Genomic DNA, 9,019 nt, shown 5'->3' with positions numbered 1-9,019 from the left:
ACAGGACAAAAAAAAACTGAGATTTCTTAAAGGAGTCATGACCCACAATTTGCACTTTTCCACGAGAATCAATGTATGTTATGATTGCCTAACGATTATACACTGGCCGGGAAGCCGATATTTAAAAGTGAAGCGTTTGTTTACCTCAGGGTTTATAAACCAGCGCGCATGCACGCGCACTCAAATACGAGATTTTGATTTCAGCCCCGACTTGACGTCAAGACGGGGGGAGGATATACCAAATATGGACACCGCAGCAGGAAGCCGCGCCCTGCCGCTCTCCCCCTCATATTCATTCGACAAAGAAGGATGGAGAAACGTAGTGCACACCTGAGTTGCTCTGTGGTTGACTGCCATAAACAACATGCAAATGTGCTTTCTATACCAAAAACGGACGAAACTATCAAGGACCAGTGGATGAAATTCATTTTTAATGACGCGGTTCCTACAACCCTTTCAACCGGCGTATCGTTTGGTGTCTGCGCTAAACATTTTACACAGGATTCATTCACAAATTTTGGGCAATATCAGGCTAAGTTGGCCTCGAAGCTCCGTTTGGGAAAAGGTGCCATCCCCACCATCAGAGACTTGCCTGAAATTGAAACGGTAAGACTGTGTTTTATTGCTCTACTGTGTGTAACAAACAACAGCTAACTGCTAATACGGCTATTGTATGTAACGTTAGCTTCGAGGTAAACACAGGGAATGGACTCTATGAATGCTAGCCACTGTAGCCACATCTTTCCACTTTGTTTTACACAACAGTAGTGACGGTACAGGAGTCCATGCTCAGTGGCTAAAACTGTTTGCTAAATGCAATTATGAAAACAATATACCACTAAACATTATTAGCCAAACTCATGCAAAACATGCAGTCTGAAAATAGCTTTCAGTTAGTGGGGCTTCTGTAAGAATTAGGGGTGTAACGATACGCGTATTCGTATTGAACCGTTCGGTACGAGGCTTTGGACCATTTTTTTCTGGCGACCACAATTTCGTTATTTCAAATGAAGGCGGGTTGCAAGCGCGGCGCGACCACAACATCATCTGGAAAACATAATGTAAGGAACGAAATTGAGCTACTCTAATAGCGTTTGTGTGGACCGTTTATCAGTTTTAACCTGTGAAACTGGACTCGCGAGCCCTGTGCGCGAGCCTGATCAAGCAACACCACACAGCGCTAAACAGCCAAAACATCGCATCAGATCTCGCGAGACAATAATGCCTTTAGAAATAAGGGTCAGAGGAGCTCTGTGTTTATTTTTTTTCACATTTTCTTTTTTAGAAGTGCCTGAAAGACTATAATGGAGCATTGGGTATCCAAGATAACACGAGGTGATGACTCCTTTAAAATATCAGAAGTCCGTACAGGTTTGGAAAAAACATTTTAGTAAGGTTTAGTAAGTGATTATAAAATATAGTTTGATTTTTGGGGCTGGACTACCTATTTGGTTGTCTAGTTGCAGATGGGACATTTGGGAAACCTGTTTGAAAACAGTCATTTAAAAAAGAAGGATGAACAGTTTTCCTTTATATTGCTATAGAGTGTATGTAAATGTCTGAAAGTTTATTTAAAGACCAAAGATCAATGCTTAATACACTTTATGTCTTCTGTTGTGTTGTCTGTCTTGGCGACTGACATAATAATTAGTGTCCATTAAGTGGGAACACAGCCACTTAAATCTCCCAGCACTGATAATCAATAAACCCAACTAATCACATAGACCGAAAGTGACATCCCTGGTGACACAAGATTTGTTCTTCAAATGGACTATTAAAGATTTGTGTGTCTTAAGACTCCATCACCACCCTCAGTCTCTAGATCTTAACCCTCACAGCCAGCAGGATTATTAGTATAGTCACCTTCTGTTTGACAAGCTATTATCCTACAAAAGCCATTTCAGCTAGGTAACGTCTTTAGAGGGATGATTATCAGTAATCCCTAATTATGTATTCGTTATTCTTATGCCTGTGTTCTTTTGCGTGAAGGTCATTTTGATATTATTATGGCCAACAGAGGTTCTCTTCTATCACACTCCATTAATGATTTTGAATTGTAGTCATTGATTCATGAAACATGAAATTATAGCTGAATGAACTAATGCATGACTGATTACTTTGCCATCTTATTTTTCATTCAGTGCTGTTCTTCAAACTGAAAATCAAGGAAATTTAGATCGTAAAACATTTCTATTAACACTTGTTTAAATAGCTTTTATATGTTTTCACCTAAATCTGTTTGTATAACTAAGGAGTTTACTTGTGCAAAAGGGAGCTGTGTATCTGAGGAGCATGTATGTGATTTCAGAGAGAACTGTGAAGATGGCAGTGATGAGACTAACTGTAAGTATTAGTCTGTAAGTCTTATCTGCTCTTCTATTTGTGCTTGTGCAGGCAGTTCTTCGACAGAAATTGTCCTTTCTTTTCCTTTCTGTGCACAACATGATTTTAAATGTCCCTAAAGAGCCTCGTGTAAATAGTGAGATTTATGGCACGCTCGTAAAAGGGGTTCTTTTGTAATATTGATTAAAACCTTCGAGGGCTTTTAAGAGGCAGAACATTACAAAATTGAGATTAATGTATTAGGGTTGACCTCTGCTTTTGTTTTGCACCCTGATCCTTTTAATGATGTTAAGAAAAGGTTTTCCATTAGCATTTTCATCTTACCTATTATATATATTATTCAACTTGTATTTCCTTATTTTGCATCTACTGAATCTATTTTATGACAACAGATTTTCAGTCAAGCGCCTATTAAATGCAGTGTGATGGATGCCATTCCGAGTTGCATGTGTGTAATGGTGTCCCTGTAACAGATTTGAAATGAGTAGCAGATAGCAGTGTTTATTTTACTGTAATGGCCTGATATAGCTTGGAGTTCCTTCTCATATAGGTTCCCAGTTTGTGAGATGTGACTTTGAGGAAGGTTTCTGTGGTTTTCAACTTCAAAATGAACATCATGTTTGGATAAGAGGATCAGGTTTGAGCCATCCTATTACTGCGGCAGACCACAGAGAAAATGTTACAGGTAAGTAACCAGTCTTATATCCGTATGGATACTACTTATCTCTATAAAGCCTAGTGTTTCAAATTTGATAGATTAATTCCAAGGCCTCTAATTGTCAACATGTTGAAACTTTTTGAAAAACCTGTCGTACACAATCTTCTACATGCCTTGCACCCTACAATTGATTGTACATACTAAATTCAGAAAATTGCATTGTTTTAATTTTTTTTTTTGCATATTAGTTTGTTTGTTTTTTACTCCCTGAGTGTAAGCACCATATTCACACTATACAATACTTAGGTTTAGTTTTGTACTGTATTTCCTGACTTCTCAGGACACTATTTATTCTCTTTTGTCAGGTCACTGCCTCTATATAAACTCGTGGAAAAATGGTGGAAGAGTCACCGCTGAAATATACAGTCCTCACTTCCAGCCTTCACAGACATGTTGGGTACAGAAAAACATTACTAAGCATCTTTTGGTGTCCTAGTTTCAAATTATATAGCCTATTAAAAATATAATGTTAGTAGTGAATCAAGCGCAAGGTTGGGGGTTCGATTCCCCAAGAACACATGATAGGTAAAAAAACTGAATGCACTGTAAGTCGCTTTGGATAAAAGTGTCTGCTAAATGCATAAATTTAATTTAATTTTAAATTTAGTGAATAAATGAACCAATGCAATATGATTGTTTTTGACAAAAAAGGACAGTGCAGAGTTTACCTCAAATCTAAGCAGCATCTTGTTAAGTGCTTAGCTCAAGCCCTCAATTATGTGTGTAGAACACTTAGTTGCCAGGACTATACACTCTTATTGACAGCAGAGAGTTATGCATAGGCTGTCAAAGCCCTGACACAGTGGGTAGTGCATTCCCTCATTGTGATATATGGTTTTAGACTCTTTTTTTATGATGTCATTTATTTTGAGTGCTTCTCTGTTTAAACAAAAATAAGATGACATTGAACTTGGCAGTAAGATGCAATAACATTACCTCACTTCACAAAAAAACGTACTCGGTTACTAAACGTAACCTCAGTTCTCTCTAGAAGAGCGAACGAGTACTGCGTCTTAGCTAAGACGCTACGGGAAAAGTCTCTTTTCACGAAATACTGAAGCAAAAAATTATCCTTAATTTTGTATTTTTGTAAGGGCATTTGCAGCAGTACACAGCCATAGGCGAGACGGCTCGCTCGCTCATTGGCTTGTTCTGCGGCAACTGCACAGCCTATCGAGCGCAGGCTGATGCAACATCAGACCAATAAGAACCGCCGAAACGGGTGTGGCCCAACCTATAAAAGGAGCTCGAAAAGGCTGACTCACCTGATTTATTTCATCGCCGAAGCGAACCAGAGTGAATCGTACGCACGGCAGAGAACGCAGTACTCGTTCGCTCTTCTAGAGAGAACCGAGGTTACGTTTAGTAACCGAGTACGTTCTCTTACGAGAGCTCTCTCGTACTGCGTCTTAGCTAAGACGCTACGGGAACCCGATGTAAAACGCCGTGCGCGCAGGGATCACACACCGATAAACCTGAAGCAACGCCCAGGATTTACAGTGCACAGTCACCTGAGGGACTCACAGAGAGTCCGGGACAGACAAGGGGGAAAGCCCTCCGTCCCATATCTAGCAGCATCCGTAGATGCGGCAATATGACATCACACAGCCGAGGCAAGGCCTGACCAATGTGGCAATGCGGGTCTTACGCAATACTGCCCATATAACAGTCGGCAGCGCATAGCGCTCATGAATTCAGAATTCCCCTCAGGGCCCTGATTCTTCTATACCGACAGCAGCCTTGCTTGCAAGGCGGGAACCTCCAGGTTATAGAACCTGATAAATGTAGACGGCGAGGCCCAACCCGCCGCCATACATATATCCTGCAAGGAGATCCCAGTAGACCACGCCCACGACAAGGCGATGCCTCTTGTGGAGTGTGCTCTGACGCCCAACGGGCACTGAAGGCCCCTGGAAGCGTAAGCTAACGCTATGGCGTCAACTATCCATCTGGATAGAGTCTGTCTCGAAACAGCCATTCCTTTGGAACGTCCACCGAACGAGACAAATAGCTGCTCCGTCTGCCGAAAGGCAGCAGAGCGAGACACATAAGCTCTTAAAACCCTGACAGGGCAAAGAAGACTCGAGTCTCCATCCTCCCCTGACACCGGCAGGGCAGACAGGGCAATAACCTGAGCCCGAAACGGTGTGTTGAGGGATTTCGGCACATAACCGTGCCTAGGTTTGAGTATGACCCTTGAGTCATTGGGCCCAAACTCCAAGCATGACTGGCTCACCGAGAGCGCGTGCAAATCACCCACACGCTTCACAGAAGCGAGAGCCAACAAGAATACTGTCTTGAACGACAGATGCTGAAGGCTAGCCGATTGGATAGGCTCAAAAGGGGGACCCTTCAAGGCCTCCAAAACCGCCGCGAGGTCCCACATAGGGACTGACGGAGGTCTGGGAGGATTCAGCCTCCTAGCTCCTCTGAGGAACCGGATGACTAAATCGTTCCTTCCTATTGACTGACCGGACGCCGTTTCAGAAAACGCAGCGATGACCGCCACATAAACTTTGAGCGTGGATGGGGCTCTGCCCTTTTCCAACAGCTCCTGTAGGAAGGAGAGGACCTCCGTCACCTCACAACTAAGGGGTGAATAACCTCGAGCTGTGCACCAGCTGGAGAACACTGACCACTTCGAGGCATACAGACGTCGTGTCGATGGAGCTCTAGCCTGAGTGATGGTATTTAGCACTCCCACTGCGAGATCAGCGGGTAACCGTTGAGTGCCCATACATGGAGGGACCACAACTCCGGTTGAGGGTGCCAAATCGAGCCCCTGGCCTGCGAGAGGAGATCTCTCCTCAACGGTACCGGCCATGGGGCGACATCTGCTAATTGCATCAAATCTGGGAACCATGGTTGGTTCTTCCAAAGAGGTGCCACAAGCAGTATTGAACATCTCGTTTCTCTCACCCGTTCTATCACCTGCGGAAGGAGGAAGACGGGAGGGAACGCATAAAGCGGGCAGCACGGCCATTTCCGTGACAGCGCGCTTTCGTTCTTGGAAAAGAATGCGGGGCAGTGAGCGTTTTCGTGGGACGCAAAGAGGTCCACCTCCGCCATGCCAAATCTCTCCCACAACAGCCGAACTGTTTGCGGGTGTAGAGACCATTCGCCCGTAGAGACATTGCCTCTGGACAGCCTGTCTGGACCCAGATTCTGCAGTCCAGGCACATGCACTGCTCTCAGCGAGCGCACGTTGCATTGAGCCCAAATCAGGAGGCGTTCCGTCAGCCTGTACAGGTTTCGGGACCCGAGACCGCCCTGGCGATTTATGTAGGACACCACGGACCTGTTGTCCGAACGGACTACAACGTGGTGATCCTTGATATGGGGACAAAAGCGCGTCAGCGCGTTCTCCACTGCCAGCATTTCCAGGCAGTTGATATGATGGAGCTTTTCCCGTTCTGACCATAGGCCAAAGGACGGTCTGCCTTCGAGCAGCGCTCCCCATCCCGAAGTGGAGGCGTCTGTCGACACCATTTTCACACTCGGGGAAGTCCCCAGGCTTACACCTGATCGGTACCAGCCGTTCGCTGTCCAAGGTGCTAGAGCCGCAACACAGCTCTGATCGACCTTGAAATGCAGCCGGCCAGACGCCCACGCTCTGCGCGGCACCCGAGCCTTCAGCCAGAACTGCAGGGGGCGCATGCGGAGCAGGCCCAGCCGCAGAACCGGAGATGCTGAGGCCATGAGACCCAGCATCTTTTGACAGTGTTTGAGCGACACAGTCGCGCCGCAGCGGAAAGAACTCGCTGCGCGCTGAATGTCCATCGTGCGCTGTGGTGACAGTCGCGCCGTCATGGAACACGAGTTCAGAACTATACCCAGAAACAGGATCGTCTGACTGGGGTTCAGCGAACTCTTCGCCCAATTGACACTGAGGCAGAGCTTCTCGAGGTGATCGAGTAAAACGGCCCTGTGGTCCACGAGCTCCGCTCGTGATTGGGCCAGAACCAGCCAGTCGTCCAAATAATTCAGCACTCGTATGCCTCTGAGTCTGAGAGGAGCGAGCGCTGCATCCATGCACCTCGTAAACGTACGAGGAGCTACGGACAAGCCGAATGGCAGGACTGCAAACTGGTATGCCTGGCCCTCGAAGGCGAATCTCAAAAACCGCCTGTGGTTTGACGCTATCTGTATTTGAAAATACGCGTCCTTCAGATCTATTGACATGAACCAGTCCCCTCCGCGAATCTGCGTGAGGAGCTTCCTGGTCGTGAGCATTTTGAAACTGCGTTTCATCAATGCCTTGTTCAGCTGTCTTAGATCCAGTATGGGCCTGAGACCCCCGTCTCTCTTGGGCACCAGAAAGTATCTGCTGTACAGCCCCCCCTCGCTTTGAGCTTGAGACACAGGCTCTACAGCCCCTTTGCTCAACAGTTTTGATATTTCGGCCCGAAGTATGTGTGCTACTTCTGTTTTGACCGTAGTTTCGACGCGCGCTGAGAAGCGCGGTGGGCGTCGAGAAAACTGTAGTGAGTAGCCTCTCTTTATAATGCCTAGCACCCAATCCGAAACCCCTGGAAGCGCTGACCATGCATCTGCATGAATGGCTAAGGGCTGGATGTGACACGCGCTCTGTTGACTGGGCAACGGCGGCGCTCGAGTGTGCTGCGCATCTGAGGCGGGGAGCGCGCTGATCACAGCGGGCAGATCGCTCATCCTCGACCCCGTTCCGGCGCTTAACCGACTGGAGGGAGGCTGAGCGGGTCCCGTGAGACTCAATATATCTGCGAGTAACCGTGGGCTGCATGTGTGCACTTTTACCACTTCCAACTCGCCGTCTGCCTGTGCAGAATGTACGTGCACGGGCCTCGTTTTTACAGAAGCCCCGCGCCGTAAGTGACATAGTGTATGTGGGCAGTGGGAAGTGGGCACGTTTACTATGCGGCGCGCTCGACCGATCTGTGTCGATCTTATGTGCGCCAGCCCTGTGTGCAGGGCTGTGCTTACATGCGGGGATGGGCACTGGGTAGTGGGCATCGTCACTGCATTTAAAGCACCATCGGCCGTGGCCGTTTTTTTACAGAAACCACATGACGCGTGTGACATAGTAATTGTGGGCACTGAGGGGTGGGCACGTTTACTATGTAGTGTGCGCGACCGACTTGAGTTGACATTATGAGCGCAGGCCCTGTGTGTAGGGCTGTGCTTACATGTGGAGATGGGCACTGAGGAGTGGGCATCGTCACAACATTTATAGCACCATCGGCCGTGGCCGGAACACCAGAAAAAAACACTGTTTTTGTGAAACATCTGGGTAGCCGTGATAACGGCTTTTGTGTGCAGGCAAGCGGGCACTCGTGCAGGCTTGCGCATTGCAGAAGACACTGAGGCAGTCGCAACTCTTGGAACTGCAACAGCGGCGCGCTTGGGTGAGAGCTCGGCCGCAGCGGAACTCGAACACTGGCGCTTTCCCAGCAGTGCTAGGATGCTTTCGGGGCTTCTGGCTTCACCGCAATCCTCTGCCGCGGCTCCCGCGGCGCGGGGCGACGGCTTGAAGAGCGAGAACGGGGTCCCGAGCTGCGTTGCTGACGCTGTCGTGATGGCGCTGCAGGAGGCGGTGGGCGTGACTGAGAGCTCTGTGGGGCCGGTCTAGAGCGGCTAGCTGCAGAACTGGAGCGCTTCGGCAAGAAGTGCTTGAACGCCTGTGAAGCTTTCTGGTCCTCGGCGAATCTCTCCACAAACTCGTTGACGGAAGATCCAAAGAGGCCGGCAGGAGTTAGCGGAGCGTCAAGAAACGCAGCGCGCTCAGACTCCTTGATGTCAGAAAGCGTCAGCCACAAATGCCTCTCAGCCACCGTAGCGGAAGCCATAACCTGTCCCATGGCCTGTGCAGCGGACTTAGTAGCGCGGAGGGAGAGATCCGAAGCACTCCTCAGATCCGCGAGACAGATCGCTTCAGGTCCCATCTCATCCAGCTTGCGGAGAAGATCGCCCTGGAAAATC

General features: G+C 47.8%; 1 pseudogene; it reads left to right on the top strand.

Moving 5' to 3' along the window:
- The first annotated feature begins 244 nt into the window (after positions 1 to 244).
- Positions 245 to 9,019, top strand: part of LOC132095427 (MAM and LDL-receptor class A domain-containing protein 1-like) — a 33,610-nt pseudogene continuing 24,835 nt past the window's right edge.

The sequence above is a fragment of the Carassius carassius genome, chromosome 2 (genome assembly GCF_963082965.1).
Source record: "Carassius carassius chromosome 2, fCarCar2.1, whole genome shotgun sequence".
Classification (NCBI taxonomy): Eukaryota; Metazoa; Chordata; class Actinopteri; order Cypriniformes; family Cyprinidae; genus Carassius; species Carassius carassius.
The sequence above is the reverse complement of the archived record's forward strand: the minus strand, read 5'-3'. Positions and strand labels throughout refer to the sequence as shown.